This window comes from Pseudopipra pipra, chromosome Z (genome assembly GCF_036250125.1).
Source record: "Pseudopipra pipra isolate bDixPip1 chromosome Z, bDixPip1.hap1, whole genome shotgun sequence".
In the NCBI taxonomy this organism is placed as follows: Eukaryota; Metazoa; Chordata; class Aves; order Passeriformes; family Pipridae; genus Pseudopipra; species Pseudopipra pipra.
This window is the reverse complement of record NC_087581.1, coordinates 41,776,405-41,794,377: the sequence shown is the minus strand read 5'-3', so window position 1 is coordinate 41,794,377 and position 17,973 is coordinate 41,776,405. Positions and strand designations below refer to the sequence as shown.

At 39.7% G+C, this 17,973-nt stretch overlaps 1 long non-coding RNA gene across 1 annotated transcript; it reads left to right on the top strand.

Annotated features, from left to right (window-relative positions):
- Positions 1-623: 623 nt before the first annotated feature.
- On the top strand, positions 624-2,857 carry LOC135407530 (uncharacterized). The gene is made up of 3 exons (XR_010426911.1): positions 624-761; positions 1,597-1,797; positions 2,578-2,857. It is a non-coding gene; the product is annotated as an uncharacterized LOC135407530 (long non-coding RNA).
- Positions 2,858-17,973: the final 15,116 nt, after the last annotated feature.

The window sequence follows — 17,973 nt, the reverse complement described above, 5'->3', positions numbered from 1 at the left end:
ATATTAGTGTTTAAATAATCAAATATTTGTGATCTTTTTAAAAAGGCTATCATAATTTATTACTCACTTATTTTTTACAAATGATATCTACCTGTGAGAAGATGAATGCCAGGAACTGAAGAATTTCAGTAACTGGCTTTGTAATTCTGACATAGACCGTGTTCCGTGCACAAAAAAACAATTAGATCCAAACAAGACAGTGCCCTACATGAAACATTTGTACTTGAGCTCCAAACATACATTTGTATGGCTTATGGAAACATAAATATAGAGCATAGCAGGGATATGAAAAAACATACAGACCAACAGGAGAGAGAACCAGTTTTCCCCAGTGCCTCTTGAGTGGCAGTCAGTGTCCTACAAACTTGGATTATCCCAGGTATCCAACTGCAGAGGTCTTCCATGCACGGAGAAGTTCTTCATCCTGGTGTCTTGCCAAATTGAGGTGCATGTAACACACGCTTCCAAGGGTGCCACACCATTTATTTATAACAGTCTTGTATAGAAGGTATCAAAGTCTCTTATTGCTTTGATGTGTGTGACCGCTCTAAAAAGTAGCTCCATAAAGAAAGGTTGTGCATTCATTGTTCAGTTATTTTCCATATGGTCATCTTGCAGATAAAGCTACAAAGTCTTCATAATTGCTTTGGTTTCTAACATGGCAACCTAGCAAGTCTTTCCTGCCTTCAAAAGAGTTGTTTCAATAATGAAAATGGACAAAAATGCTACTGAGAGCCAGCACCCACCATATTTTTACTAAGGTGAGGGAGTGCTTTGCTATGGTCTGGTCTTCTTCTTGCCATGCTGATTTTTGTGAGTCACTTATTACTGTTTCTCCAGATTCCTGTAGTGACATGTGTCCAGACAGCCTGTCTCCTTTGGGAGAGAAAATACCAAAATCTTAAAGTCAGGGGAGCTTTTGAGGACAAAAGTTCTGAAACCATTGGAGTTGATGTCACTGTGAAGGCCAGTGCCACTGGATGACAAGCAGTGATGATTTTCATGAATTAAAATGTTTGTTGAAATGTTCTTCTGCTACTTTTTATGGAGAATAATTCCAGGTGGCAGAGGGGTTACAGTGTCTTGTTGAAACTCTGCTAGGTTTGAATTCAGTCTCAACTCCAAAATCAGCAATACGGGGAAAAGCAATGATAGCATGTGCTGGAACTTTCATTGTTACTGTCAATGAATCTAGATATTAAGATCAGAAATAAGATAAAAAGAGGTTTAGAAGTTTCAAATACGTGGCATTAAAATTGGACCGTAATTTTTTTTCAAGAATATATTCTTATGCTCAGAAATGTACTCGGTTCCCAGTTGTGGTAAGAAAATAGAAAGAAGCGAGATCAATGCTTCTTTCTCATATCTTGTCCAAATCAGCTTATTTGTTATTAGCCTGGGAAAATTAAAAAAAAAAAATGGATAGAAGCTTTGTACTAAATATATCATTTTTCCTTAAATTTGCTTTCTGCTCTGTTCCTTGCTTACAAGTGCCAGTAATAAGTATGGCAATTTAACAGAAAACAGATGTTCCTGATTAACGTTGTTATCTAAATACAAAAACAACAAAACCTAAAAGCAAAATAACTCCTTCAGCAACCTTCAGGTGACAAGAGCTTCTGTTGAGAGAATTTAACTTTGAAGATCCACCTGACTTTGGGCTGACAGACCCTCACAATCAGAGGATATTTCCACACAGCCAAATTCAAGGCCAAAAAAATAAACAAAGGAGTGATATGTGGAATTTTAACATGAACTGCTGAAACCTGGAACTGATTGACCTCAAAAAGGGCTGAGGTATGGTGGGTAACACATATGAACAAGTGTTCCCAGAGTGATGGTGTAATCAGGACAGTAATAGGCATGAGGGGGTGGAATTAGGGCTATAAAATAAGTGTAGGACCAGAGAACTGTTTTTAATCCACAGTGGATTTTGGAAAATCTGAGTGGGTACAGGAGAGAGTTTCAGGAATTATTTGAGGCTGGGAAAAAAAAATCTGTCTTTCAGTGAGAAACTTATAAGAACCTCAATCTACTTACTTCATCCACAAACATTAAGAGCTGACGTACTTATGCCATGCAAGTACCTACATGGGGAAGAGATTTCCAACCCAAAATGCTCTTAGCCCATAAATGGTAGAATACAAGGCAACACTTGGAAGCTGAATGTAGCCAGGTTTAGACAAATAATAAAGGGGTTTGTTAGGGGTTTTTTTGTTTGGTTTTGTGTGCGTGGGGGGTTTTGTTGGGGTTTTTGTTGGTTTTCTTTTTTCTTTTTTCTTTTTTTTTTTGGAGAGCATAATTAACTATCAGAATAACTTACCTTAGGGGCATGGGGAATTCTCCAATCTTTAAATCAAGATCAGTATCTTTCAAAATAAGATATAGTATAGCTCACATAGAAGCTCTCACCTCATGCAGAAACGGCTGGGTGAGACTCTTGGCATGGCAAGATGATCTTGGAGATCTCTTCTGAGCTTGCTAAAAATTTTAATGTGTGCATGCAGTGTGTATATATCCTACTGTATAGTACTGATTTTTAAGAAGCTGAAGATTGATTTTTTTTTCTCTTTATAGGGTACTAATACAAATCTAAGAGCATTTGGAGCACATCAGTCCTTGGATCACACTCTTAATAAATGTTGTGCTTAGTCTGAACACCTGGAATTTTTTCAGCTTGAAAAGAATTGCCAAAGGCAAGTTAATCTAGTTAACCTAGGCTTAGTTAACCTAGGTGGAGCCTTAGGCGACACTTCTCTGAGTTACCTGCGAACAACACACAAGGATCAAAAGAACTTATTTCTGCTTCTTACTGCTGTGGATATGGGACAGAATAAAGAAGAAGTGTCTAAGTGTACTTGTGCAATATCAATTTGTGTATTCAAGTATTCCCTCTCAAATGTTCTTTTCCTTACTATATGAGATGTATCTTGAGCTCCAAAACTGTAAAAACTGCAGAGACCAGAGGAACTACAGTAGGGCAGCACCTCATCTTGACTACCAGTTTATGAGAAACTATGTAAATGGAATGGGAAATCTTGTCACATCAGGCAAAGAAGTAATAAAACAGCAAGCTCTCTCATAGAACAGTTTTATTTGTGAAGCTGACAGATCTTGGCATTAACTGGAGAGGTGGTGGTGCTTATAACTTAAAGAAGGATGCTGACATAGGCATTCTTGGGAGCTGGAAACCTATTTGGTTCTGTAGACAGATATGAGAGAAGCAGAAGGGAGGTAGGATGGTTTTCTCCTGCTTCCTCTAGGGGAGGTTGTATGTTGACCGCTATATTTGATAGTCACCATATCAGCATCTGCTGCCAAGCTCACAGAGAGCATAGACTTTTTGCAACCCAACAAGAAAGAGAAGCCTGTGCTTGATCCTTTGTGGCTCACTTTACACTTCTAGGAAAACAAATACTCTGTTTATTTGAAAACCAGGCTCTAGGCAACAGTGTTAACCAGTACTGACAGAACAGAATGTTTCTGTTTCTTATGGGTTTGTGTGTGTGTGGTTTGTATACCTATGGGCCTCGAAAGATGTTTCAGGGGTGTTTGTGTTACCATGTGGCTCCCAGCAGCGCCAGTTTGCCAGCCCTGGGAGATGCTCAAGAGCAGCAGGCTCATCATGAAACAGTGCTGGCACTGATTGACGCCATCTGCTTTCAGGACAAGAAAAACTGGATGCTGAGTAAGTCAGATTAAATTAAAAGAGAAGTAGCTTAATTCTTGGTTATTAAAGTGGACTGGATTACAAGTGTCCTTTTGAGGCTTGCCATCACAGTCTGTCAGGGTTTTGGGAAGCAGATGAGCAGCAAGACATGAACACATCTAACTCTCCTGTGGGTGCCAGGCTGTGCTTCTCCTCCTCTACAGCATGCAGCAACAGGATAGGAGCAGGTCAGTGTACAACTGTATTCCCCCATGGAGTTTTACTGCACACCCTGCTGAGCCTGATGAAAAGCACGCTGTCTCATGCTGTTTCACAGCAGCTATTGCCTCTGCAGTAACTAGATTCATGCCCTTTGTGAAATATCAGGCTCTGGTGACTCACCATTGCTGGGATCTTCCTTGACCTCCCCTCCCCTCTCCTCTGCCTTCCCTCCCCCACAGCTTACAAAGCTGGGGAAAAAAAAAAAAAAAAAAAAAGCCAGCAAGCGGAGTATGGATCCAGTCTGAACATCCAGTTCTGAGTAAGCTTCCTCTGCTACAATTCTGCAGCTTTATCATCTCTGAGTGGGAAATCTTTTCCCTGTGCATTGACTGCAGGATACAGTAACCAGCAGTGCTTGGTCTGCTGTTTTTGACTAACTCAGCACCACGGTGCTGCCTCAGGTGCCAGCGGGCAACCAGTATCCTTTGTACAAGCAGAGAGGCTTCATGCACAATAGGGTTCTGCTCTGCAGGAGAAAGGGAGGCAGAATCTGTCCCTGGTGACTGTATTTCCATTGGTACTGTGAAGTTGCCGCTTTCCCACTTCACTGCACTGAACAGTAACTGGCATATCCACTACAGGCAAAATTTGTCTAATGTTTAAACATGCTGTAGCATGGAAATCGTATAGTGATTCACCAGCCCTGCTATTAATCTACCCCTAATCCCGACTGTTTTTCTCCCAGTGCATGCTGGTTTTCTAACATGCTCTTTTCTTTGGGTGACCTAGTGCCAACCCCTAGAGCCTGTGATTAAAAGCATTTTCCTGTCCTAGCTGGTGCTCCCGTAGATGTAGATGTTCCCCACCTGGGAAACTCTGGGACAGCTTGCAGTGGTAAGGGAAAACTGACGTTCCTTTGGCAAAGATGCAGAGCCACCTCCTACAGAAGGCTACAGATCCACTTTGGAGCTAGCATTCAAACTCTGGGTACTGTGGATCTGAGCCCTTCTTCTCATGATGCATCCAGGGAAAACTGGAAGCTGAGGAGGCAACTGCTTTCCCACTTTCTCTCCCACTTGCTTCTGGTTTCTGCTCCACCTTCTGGTTGGAATCCAAGCCCAAGCTGCTTTCTCAGGCCATCCCACCAGTTCCAGTTTATAGTTCAGGTATTCTGCTTGGTCATTGCACCAGCCCACTGGGAGGTGGGAGGAAGATGTGATGAGGAAGCTGAGTTCATAAACAGCCATGCAGAGAGTGCTCTGCAGAAGGTAAGTTGGGACTCAAGTGCCTTGGAGCCCGCCCATCCATTTAAGGCTTCATGGTATGAAGTCCAACCAAACAGGTCTTGGGAGAGGGAAGAAGTGTCTGCAGACCAGAGGGGTTGTGTTTTGGGAGTACACAAAGACTAGCCATCTGGAGCAAATTGCTCAGGAGCTTTCTGCTGTGGGGGGAACTGATCCCATATTTGTGCTACGGGTCAGCCTGCAGTTCTGCCTTTGTTGTTCAGACATTTCCAAAGCATTGGACAGAACTTAGTGCTGTTTAAATTCCTTTCAAAATGAATGCAGTGTGGGAAATAGGGGCACTGCCACTAAATGTTTTGAAAACTTTTTTTTAGGTCTTTTGTGAGGCACGTACAACAGCAGAAGTCCTCATTCTGTGTGATGCCCTTTGACAGCAACACCACTTGCTCATGGATGTAGCCTAGGTCTTCAACAGCTGCTAAATTAGTAGGATTGAAGGTGAGAAGATTCAAGATGAAAGAGACAGGAAAAATTAATCACAAGTTTCCAGAAAGACCCTATGACACCCCCCCTTCCAATAAAACACAAAAACCAAACCAACCAACCAACCAAAAACAAAAACAAAAACAAAAACAAACAAACAAAAAAAAAAGAAATTGACTTGCTAGTGCTCTATAGCTGACTACTCTGTTTAATGCTAAAAATTCAAGGTCTATGATCCTGTAGGGTTTACAAGGCCAGACGTGAATCCTATACATACTCCTGAGCAAAGCTGTACTGGAGACCCAGACAGTTACATCCAGTGAAACCTTGTGCTTGGTTTGGTGGCTTGTTTGGTTTCTTTTTTTAATTTCTCGATCTTTACTTAAAACTTCAATCTCCCCCACTTGGCTCTTCAGAGCAGTTCTGTGAGATGCTGGGAAAATAAGCCCAGAGTGTTGAAATGGTGCAGTGACACTTCTCAAAATGATTCTGGCTTTGATTGGCAGCATGTGCATCCTCAGTGTGATCACAAGTGGTGCAGTTTAATATACCTGTGGACTTGGGTGAAGTGCAAATTTTGGCTCTCTGTTCACACCCAAGATCATTGAGGTCTTTTTCACTGCAAAAACTATTGTCCTCAAAATAAAAGTTGATACCTGTTACCTGCTTCTCACAGGCCCCAATATGTTTAATATAAGCAAAAATAGTCACTTTCATTCTTCAAATATTAACAAAACTGCTAATGATGCATTGGAGACTGGGTAACATTGAGCTGTTTTCTCTGCTATGATTAAGTCCCACAATCTTGTTCTGTGCTTTAGCAGAGATTTGTCAGAATCATGTTTGTCATCATGACAGTGTTACAGGAAATAAAGAGAGAAAATTAGAGAGAAGTTGGGTAGCTGGCGACATCTTTGAATTTGCAAATTTCTAAATATTTAAAAATCAATCTGTTTCTAATTCTTTCAGAACTTTCAACTGGATGCACTCACTATTTGAACTAATAGAAATGCCAGTTTGGCAAAATGAAGAATTATATAAATCTGCAGAGACAATCTAAGCAATACAATTTAAATGGAAACATATCCTTTTTTTTTTCTTGATCAGTTATTTGCTGTCCATTTGGATGTACAACATTCAATTCAAATAGCTTTTGTCAGAATTGGCAAAAAGAGCAATGAATCTTTCCAACTCCAGATGCCAAAAAGCCTGATCCAATGCTTAGTGAAGTAATTTGGAGTCTTTAGGTTGACTTCAAGAGACTTTGGAGAAACATTTTAATGTTCGTTTTCTCTTAAGTAGCATCCAAGGACAGTGCAAAATATGACTGGGGGGTTCAAAAGATACTGTACAATTTTGTAAACATTTCTGTTACTAATTGCCTTGTCCCCCTTTCTTTCCCATATCTTCTTTCTTATTCTCTAAAACTCCAATTTCCCAGTAATAACATTTACAATATTGGAGGAAAGTAAAAAAAGTGTTTGTGAGTGAGAGGAAGATCAAAATGTTTTCTTTAATGTTTTCATGATAAAACTCTTCACCTTTACAGGAAGGTTTCATTATAGGAAACAAAATTCAGTTTTTAACTTTGAAGAGAGTAAGGCTAGATTTGCCAAATGTAATTGTTTTGTTTCCTGGAATTTAACAAAATGTTTATTAGGTAAAGAAATTTTTTGGCAGGTATTCGTTTTAAGGAACTTTTTTTTTTTTTTAATTTGGATCAAGCTGATCTTTGGTTTTCTGCTCTTTTTTACTTTGGACACTGAATTGGAAAAAAAGAACTTCATGGAGTACTCTTTGAACAAGGGAAAACATGAATTAAAAAAAAAAAGTTAAAAAATAGTGTGGTCCTTAATGATTGTATCAGTTTTTAAAGTAAAATATAATTTTTATACTACTTCAGTCTAGGGGCAAATGATTTTGACAGACAAGTAAATTGGTTCTTGGAAGTTTATAGTAGAGTACCTCATGGGATTTGTGCCTGGGTTGCTCCATCCTCCTACTTTTTTGTCTTGGCTGAACTGTATATCCCGTCATGCTCCATAAATCCCATCATGCATTGTGATCTTCTCTCTGAAAAATGAATATATGCATTCAAAGGGGGTGAAATGTGTCTGCAGACTGTAGCTTGTGGAAAGTAATGTTGATGTGAAGCAGATTCACAAGACTATGGTACTGTTTTAGGGCTTTTCAATGAACAAACCAAATCAAAAGAGCGTTGTAAAGCCTCATCTTTCCATCAAAAGCAGTTTTGGCAGAAACCTCCTGTTGTTTACAGAGTGGTTGTTTATGTTCATTGCTGTTTCCACAGGAATGCCCAGGCAACCTGTTTCGTACTTGGTATGGGTGCCTCTTCCTCTAGGAATAATTTTGATCTTCCTACACTTTTTTATGAAAGTCTTGCTCTCTCTGAGGAGCATGGAAACAGAAATTCCGTGCAACAGCCAGTTAACATCAGGAATGTCTGAAGAAGGACGGAAAACTGCTGAAATTAACAGCTTGCAAATCGTTCACCAAATGAGTCTCATCTTTGAATCAGCACATAATGATCAATGTATTTATTAAAGTGAAGTTAGCTTGAATGTCCTTCTCACAGAAGAAAACAAAAGGCTTAATTACCACATAAATTGCTGGCTGCAGGAGCTGCTTACCTTTCACATAAAATATTAGGCTAGTTCAGAAGCTGGGCTTGGTATTTCATTTTCAACTGCCACCAAGCCTCAAAGGTTGAGGAAATCTCTGTATCTTACTACATATTGCATGGTATTTGACATGTATAGGTTTTGCAGGCATGGTTTAAGGACATTTAGTTTTCCTGTTCTCAGAGAGGATTCATACCTCCAAAAAAAAGTCAGACATAGTGAGCACATTTTCCTTCTCTCAAACAAACAGTACTTGAAGTATTATGATGTTTTAAACATCTGGGTTTTTTTGCAGCAGAATATTGAGGGTAACAAAAGAGAAATTATTATCTACAACCTACTAAGGATTTTGGTGTTTTGGCAGTCTCTAAATTACTCTTTATTTACTTATTTATTTTAATTGCAGAAGAATTTTATAATAAGGTAATGTTTTTTACCTGAAAGTCTGATTTTTAAAGTTCAATTATTCATAAGTCAGATTCTTTGGTATTTAAATTTACAGATGGCTTTTATGTTCAGAATGACTATGAAGTTGGTTTTTATTTTCATTTGGTTTGGGGTTTTTTTCCTCACTTTACTCTAATTTTCTGAATGATCCAAATTGCTGGTGCTTTTGTGAGCTTGTTGTCTTGAGCTCAGTGTTAGAGGGAAGACAAATTTCTAAGCAATATAAAAATAACACCTTAAAGAAGAATACTGAGTATGTCATCTTTTCTTATCAGGACACTTAAAAGGAAAAATCAGTACTGAAATACTGAATAATATTTTTTGTGTCTTCCTGGGACTCCAAAAGCTGAAAAATGGGTTACTGAAGGATGAATACTATATATCTGAGCGGTAGAGAAGGGACTTCTGGGTCCCTGGGAAAGGAACTTCCCATAGACCAGCAGTGCTGAAGAACTGGATTTGGGTGTATTCCATGAAGGTTTCTCTGCTCTCAGAAGATAATTTTACCGGCAGAATAATCTTCTTTGTGCAATTATCAGTTGGTTTTCTGAATTTCTGGCAATTTTATATATTTAAGAATATTTATGTGAACATATGTATGTATGTGCGTTATGTGTGTTTCAAATAAAATATTAAGCTGATGGAAAAAGGTGGCAAGATATTAGCCTGAATGTGAGCTCACGGAATAACAAACCAGGTGGTTCTGTGTATTTCTGGCAATAACCATGCATAAGAGAGTCTGAGTGCAGTGAGAAAACATGTACTTTCAATTTTACAGGGCTTATATAAAATATGAGTGAAAAAGGATTTTTAAAGTTATGAAAACTATTTTGCCTGCAAGGCAATGGGGATGGTAACATCCAAAAAACCGTGTAAATGCTTCCACAACATTTATTTCAATTGTCATGCAATGAAATAACTCATCCACAACAGCATTTTCTCTCCATGCCAACTTGCAAAAATTTTATACTCCCTCAGGTATTCTGTTTTAACTAAGTGTTATATAGAGTTCATTTTATGGCCTAATATTGAGTTATGCGTGGATTTTACTGCTTTGCTTTGCTCTTCAGCATTATATCTTCAACTTGTTGAATTCAGGCCTTTACAGATCCAGCACCTGGCGCAGAGCCCCTCAATGCAAATTAGAATGGCTACAGGGTCTGCTTTATCTCGTGCCAGTTGGAAGGACAACTCCTACAACACCATCTTCTCAACATGCAGCTCATCCTGCTATGGTTCCCCTTCCTCTGGAGTTTCCTCCTCTGCTGAGGTAGAGAGAACTGTGTGCTCATCAGCACGACAGGAACTGCCAATTCAGGCAGCTTTAAATCCGAGTGCCCCAAAAGGGGTGCTGGTGTCAGGTGTTGGTCAGGCACTGGGGTTTCCAGAGCAATTTTGGATTACACCTTTGTGAAAATCCAGTGCTGTAAAACTTTGACTGAAGTCTTCAGAGTTGGAAATACTAGTGGGGTACCTCATGGGAACTGAAGTGGCACCAGACTACAGAGCTGAGCTGCATGTCTGAAAACAGACACACTTTATCATAGTTTTCTTCCTTCTATGTAAAGCTTAGATCTTCAGCAGGTGCCAACTGGCACCTTTCAAGCAGGATCAGTGAAGTTAGGTCAGTTTACAACTGCAGACCCATCTGACAACTTGTTCCCTACTGTACCTTTTTCGGTTCTGTAGGGAGAGTAAATTACTTTCAGCAGAAACCTGAACTTAACAGTAAAGAGCAAATTATTTGGTTGTTTACTTGCTGAACTAAAGGTTTTAGGCAGTAACATGACAATCAAGTTGCACTACAGCACAGTTTCATTCCTCACTTCCCTTGAATGTAACAGTTACCCACACATTTTTTCCTGATCTAGCCTTTAATGGAAATGCCTGATTTCAGTAATGAATCACTTCCTACCAGTGGGTCTATAAGGCTTTTTCATCATAAAGTTACATTACTATTATAATGTTGCAAATTGTGGGTTACTCAAGGATGTTACGACTTGTATATATCCCAGTAGTCTGTGTTCCCCAACTTAATTATGAAGGCACCAGAAAACTACATGGCTAGGAATTTCAGAGGGCCTTCTAGAGCTCCGTGCCTCACTCCTGCTTAAATTGTGCCTGCATCCCCCTGGTTCTTCTTGGCAAAGGCCAAAGAACACTAGCACAGTCTTTATCACTTCTCTTTGCTGTAATTGCTTTGTTTCCATGTACAGATTCCTCCTTCCTCTTGTTTGTTCTTTCAGTCACCACATACCATTCCTGCAATTTTTACTTGCTGCGCAGAGGAAATCAGATAGTTCCCATTTTTGCAAAATATTACTTTACTTTAAAGCATTATCAAAAGGCTAAATAGGGGAGGGATTGATGTCAAATCTAAATGGCAAGTAGAAAAACTTGAATAACTCATGTCAGTGACACCTGCACAGGCTGATGGTTTTAAAACAAGAAGGTGCTTTTGGAAGGACCAAAATGCCAGAATAATTTGTATCATTTTTTCATTAGTTTCTACTATGTTAATAAGGACAACAGATCAATGGATCATGAGGATTCAGCATACCTGGGTTTAACAGATCATTTTGCTTTCTTTTGACCCTACTGAAATGACATTTCAGGGCGGGAAGGAAGCATTTATGGCAGAACAAACAGCATAGGATTAGTATGTTTTAAAAACCAGAATGTTAGGTCCACATGTAAACAGAGTCACAGCTATATTTATGACTATGGACTTCACTACAGAAATAAATTTTCTCCTTCCTTTAATGTGAAGGGAAGTATCTAGGCCAGCTATTAAAATAGCTTGTTTACCTGTGTGACAGCTATATAATGCCACAAACAAGTAAACACGCTTTAGTTAACTTGAAAATACAGACCATCATGACCTCCCAAGGAGTATTTGCATGACTCACGAAGACTCAGATTCATAAAAATAAATTCCAGTTTTCAAACTGGAGGGCCCTCATCTTACAGGCAGGACCCTCTCTGTTTTTACAAAAGAATACAAAAATAGGTTTTAGAGGTGCAACATTTGTGTGGAGCCTGTTGTGATACATAAAAATATGCAGTTAGATTTCTAAATATATTTTGCCCCAGGTAGCCATCCAAGCACTGTCCAGACTGTCCACAGCCCCAGGTACTTGGCAGGAGACCTTCTGTAATGTCTTCACATGACAACTGGCGCAGCGGGATTTCCCTGCTGGATATGTCAGTGGTCAAACAAAATTGTTGATTCATCCTAAGAAGCACAGAAAAAACACTCCTCAGTTAGCAGGTGAAAGAGAAGGAGATACAACTCTTCCTTGGATGCTCCTTGCAGGGCATCCTGAATCTGTGGCTTTGGATTCAGTATTGCAAGTGTTCATTGTGTATAATGTCTGAGTGAAGAGATTATTGCCTGCAAGTCCTGCAGATGGCCAGAGCTGTCCTTTGCAGGGGCAAAACAGTGCTAAAGAAATTTAGTAACCTAGTTTTGGGGGCGAGGGGAGGGTGTCAGTTAAGCAGTAGTAGCAGAATCTTGCCTTGGGTGAGAGGTTCTTCAGAGACAAGTTCTGATTTTGATGCACCAGCATAAACCAGCTGCTCCCATGGCAAAAGTGGGACCAGACTCTCCTCTTACCAAGAGACAGGAATCCAATTCCATCTATTCCTGAGTTACCGATGGTGAGATAGTTGCACCACCATATGCGGGAAGGTTGCTGTGAGATCTTCTCACCCCGTAAAGCTAGCTGCTGATTTTCAGCATTCTAGATGCGGGTCTGTTCTAGCCTTTCCAAGTAGATAGTGTTAGGATTACAGCTAACTCCCAGTCTCTTCTGAAATCCTAGGCATAGTTTCCACTTCATTTAGAAAGAAAAGTGATATATTCTTCTCACTCTTACATCACGGTGGCTCTCAAGATTTATTCCTTATGTTGTTGCATAAAGCTAGAAATATAAGTACTATATTCTGTGTATATACATGTGTCTGTGTATGTGTGTGTGTGCACATGAAGTGGGAGAGGTTTTCTTTACTAGTGCCAGGAGATGTAAACTAAAGTACATGATATATGGGCTGCTGGAGATGAAAGCAGAAGATAGAACCTGTGAACAAGAACTTCAGGAAGTTCAACAAGTCCAAAGTCAAAGTGTTGCACCTGGGTCAGGGCAATCCCAGACATGAGTGGGGACTGGGAGAAGAATTCATTGAGAGCTGGCCTGTGGAGAAGGACCTGGGGGGTTTGGTGGATGTAAAGCTTCCAGTATCTGAAGGAGGCTTATAAATAGGAGAGGGACATTTTACCAGGTAGGTAGCATCAGGACAAGGTGAAATGGCTTTAAACAGAAAGAAGGCAGGTTTAGATTAGATGTTACAAGAATTTCTTTACTACGAGAGTGGTGAGACACTGGCAGAGGTTTCCCAGAGAAGCTGTGGCTGTCCCATCCCTGGAAGTGTTCAAGGCCAGGTTGGACAGTGTTTGGAGCAACCTAGGCTATTGTAAGGTATCCCTGTCCATGGCAGGGGGTTGGAACAAAATGATCTTTAAGGTCACTTACAACCCAAAGATTCTGTAATTCCTTCTATTCTAATATCCATATGGAAAGTAGATGGCAAATACACATTAACAATGTCTAGTTTTGATCTAAGTAACCATATTAAGACTAAAATTTCAAATCCTCAGCCCTTTAGTGCAATTATGTTCATTTTTACATTTACTTCTGGAGCCTGCAAGGTCCCTGGATGGTGGTTTGTTTTGACCTTGCTTCCATGTTCACTCTCGAGGAGAAAAGGCAACGTAGAAAGAACCGCGTCTTGCAGAATATACCACCTAAGGAGTCTTTCTGCTGTGCCTTTTGCAATCGGATATGTCTGTCTCGTATTGGCCTCATAAGCCACCAGCGTGCCTGCAACAAATGTGGATAGAGCCTTCCTAAATCTTCGTTCGCTAAGCCCAGCCATGATGGCTTCCATGTAAGTACAATACCTGTGCAACAGAAAGTAAGGTCAAAGGCATCTAGAAAGCTGCAGAAACACAGTTTTAAATGATTCCTTCTTATCCCTTCTTCTCCTTCTACTTTCAGGAGAAATTACTCAGTGGCCTGAAAAGTATGTCAGTGTAAGGGCATGACAAACACACCTGCGGACAACATAATTACATTTGATGGTAGTTAAATCAATGAGTATTCTCTAAAGAATGCAAAGGATTAGTGGCAGCACTGAGTGCTTCCAGAAAGACAAGCACACATCAGGGAAGCTTTCATCACGGCACAGATTAAAGAAATCAGGTTTCACTGCTTCTTGTTAATTGTTTTTCCATAACAAACATTGTCATATTCAGGAGGTGGGTCGGGAGGACTGTTCCAGTCCATTTTTTGCATTTGCATACGTACCATGATTCTGAGGAAAGCAAAACACTTCTTAAAATTAACTACCACTTACTGATATTTCATAAAATTGAATGAAAGCAGATTAACTGGTGGAGAGAAGCTACTTAAAGATTTACTACAACTGCTGTGACTGTGGAGACTAAACCAAATCCCACACCTCCCTCCTTTGTGTTAGCCATGAAATAGCTAATAAATGCAAGTCAAAAATAGCTCCTTCAGCTTCTCTGAAACTTCCATTGTCATTTCACATCAACTATCAATACAACCTAGAAGCCTCTTCAGAACTCAGATGATGCACTAAGTATAGATGGGTGGAAACTGAATGACTGGAAGCTCACTGTGTGAAATACTGAAATACCCACAGACATGAATATGCTTGGTAAGCTCTCCCAGCATACAGAAAAATATTTTTGAGTCAGCCCCAGAATTTGCAAGGGAGTTAGTTAAATTGTTTTCTTACAATTTATAACATTAATCCAGTGGTGAAGGTCAAAATTCTTCTCTCCTGCTCTTCATCTCATAGAACGTGTGTCCTCCATCCCAGTCTCTCAATATGAAGAACTGCTACAAGTCTGTGGCTGTAACAGGTCTGTGTGTTCTCTTTACTCTCAGACAAACATCTGGTACCTGAATACAACACCAACTGGACACACTTGTCGCATTATCAGCATGCTCTTTTCTTGGGTGACCTGAACCTGAGGAGGTAGTTCTGGTAGAACATCATGTGGGATGCAGCGTACAGCTCACGAGCTCTCTGAGTTGTGTGGTCTTTCTTTGCTGAGTCAGTTAGATCCCTAAAGGCAGCTGCTACACCCAAATTCATGTGCTTTTAATAGCACAGTACCAATCAAGAGCAGAGTAGCACTTGCAGACATCCATTTCTGTTAATTGTGCTTAGAGGTACAGCCTGTAGGTTTAAAAAAATATCTTTCCCTGTCTTTTGCTCGCCACCTCATCACCCCAGTCAGTGTCCTGGTTTTCAGGGAAAGGGTTTCCTTTTGGATTTATTTCGAATGTGTTTTTCTTTGCTCTGGTGCATTTGTTTAAGCCCAGCTCATGAACAAGAACATTCTGAGCATAGTTTTGTTTGCTCTTCTGCTCCCGGAGGACTCTGGAGAGGATGACTTAAAATCAAGTTGAGATGTTTCTTTTTTTTTTTTTTCTTTCTGGGCTCTCTTTTGGGTTTGGTTTGGTTTTGCTCAGAAATGATTGCTCTGGAAAAGAGGCAGGTTTAAAACAGCATCGAGTGAAGCCTTCTATTGGTACAGTAGGATGATAAAATCTTCTCTTCCTGGGCCCCTCCTGGGATCTAGGGACTGGTGATGACTGGAGAACCTTATATCACCATGTCTGTCTGATGTGTGGGCACCATGGCATGTCTTTAGGTAGGGAACTACATTTGAAGAATTTAGGGGGACCCACAAAATGGCAAAATACACATCAAGATGATTGGTTCTTGACTTCCTTCCAGCAGCTAAAGAAAGCTTGTGAATATCAGTTTAACTCCCCTGAGCAAGCAGGGGAGAAACAGCCGAAACATTGCCACCTCTCAGAACTCCACAGGAAAGCTTTTTTCTTGAGCTGGAAACCACGTAGTACTAATCTGTAAAGTTAAGGTGTCAAGGATTTCAGCCTCCCCTGAAAAAAAAAAAATTGTAATGAGTTGCCAAGTCTGTTTTTTCATAACCTCATGCTGGAGATGGAGCTGGAAGCTTTCACATCCCTCCAACTTTCTCACCATTAAACTAATGGTACGTGAAGGAAGAGACAAAGGAAAACATTAAGAGGCAGCATTTTCCATTACTGCAATCAATCTTAGTAAAAGAAGGGCACAGAGAGTATGGTGGTTTGGGTGGAGTAGGACCAAATTGAAGACATGGGATATTGGATGCACACAACTGGGGGGAACCCAAACACGTGAGACTGTGAAGATGAGCACTGCTTTACAAGCAATAGGATCATGTAAGAGGTGGTAAATTATGTAATGTTCCCATAAAGAAAAAGGCATTGGTAACATTTGAAGATGGTAAGGGGTCTTGCTGTGTCTGTGTGTCAAAACCAGTGTTTTAAACTTCTTGTTAGAGTGAGCAAAACTCACTGCTACATATTCAGGTGCTGGAATGAAGTGGTGTTAGGAGACAAGAATGTAAAAATCTGAAGAAACAGGAAACAATGCCTGACATCTAAAAGGATTAAGCTCTTTTTTTTTTTGTACTCTTCAGGGAATGTAGCTGGTGTTTCCAGGACCCTGAAGTGAGAATTACTATGGATCCATCCCACTGAAAAGCTGCTTCTGTGCCTCAAGTGGCCCATAGAGTTTTCCCTTCTGTGACAGAGCCACCATCAGGCTCCAGCACTGTTTTACTAGAGAGCAAAGCAACCACCCTGCAGAAAACAGAGGCCTGGGAAATAAGAGGGAATGAATAATGTAGACATAAGAATTAGGACAAGTCTGAGGAAATAGTTGTCCGGAAAAAATCATTGAATGCAGTGGAAACCAACAATCCAGTGGAAAGTCAGGAGTTGAAAACAAAACAAAACCAATCAAAAGAAAGAAAGAAAGAAAGAAAGAAAGAAAGAAAGAAAGAAAGAAAGAAAGAAAAGAAAAGAAAAACAAATTAAAACAATCCACCACTGCCATAACAACAAAAAAACACAGAAAGCTGGTTGTGAAGCTGTGCTGCATTGGATATTTTTACCTAATCTAAACACACATCTTTTAAATTTTTTTTTCCAAATGGTGCAGAGCATATTGCATCCTGTCAGACTCTTAATTCTTTGCATTCTACTCTCTAATTTTGAGGCTGTTGGTAAACTACAATGTTTAACCTCTAGATTAGTCAAAAAAGAAAGCAATATATGACAACTACAAAGTCATTAGAGCTTGTGTCCCAGCTGACCATATTAGGCTGTCCTCACTGGGCAGATAACAGCAACTAACAAAAGAAAAGGTTTACTTCTTCCTCAGGTTTTGTTTGGTTATTAGTTTTTGGGTTACCTTATTCCTGCATCAGATTCCAGAAAATGAAATCAGATCAGAAAAGGCAAGGGAAAATCTGCAGAAAATGAGTGTAATCCAAATGAATGTAAACCCTGACTTAATTCCACGGTAATTTAACAAATTGCATGGTTATTCACTGAACACATTGTTTTCCATTTCTAATAGTGGTAGGACATACAGTTTGCTTCCACTGGTATTTGAACTTGTGTGGAGATGGAGAATTAGTATGGATTTTCCCTTGCTTGCTAACTTCATCATAAAGAAATGTGATCTAGTACATATGCCATGACAGAGTTTTTAGGACTGTATGATTTCCTTTACTTTACGCTGACATTGCAGAAATCGGAATGTGACTCAGCACTTTCATGTTTGCTAATTCAAAAAGTAGAATTCATTACTTAGTTTTCTGTCAAGTTTTTGTGGATATGACACAAAATTCATCAGAAATTATTTTCCACTGCTACACATTCAGTATAATCAGTTACACATGTGCAAAAGAGACATAAAATCCTAGAACTATGGAGATAAAAATCACACCAGTTAAAATGACAAGTACTGCTCAGAGGCTAGAAAATTAATTTTGGACGAGACTTTTGAGGTTTTTAATTTGATTTCTGCAACACTGTAAAACTTCATAAATTCTTAGAAATAACTGAGATTTGGTGTTAAACATAATAACCTGAAACTTAGGTTTGTAAAACACTTTTATATTTGAGTATTTTGAATGATACTGCTTCACAGTGCGTGTCAGATGCCCAGCATAACCTTGGCATTGGTGAGCTCATACTTCTTCCAAAGACATAAAAATATACATATCAAGCACAGAGAAGGAGAAACCCCGAACTACAGCTGCAAATACCTTGAAAAACTATTTTCTTCTTTGATTTGGGATGAATAGGGAACTGAATGGCTGGGATGTGGT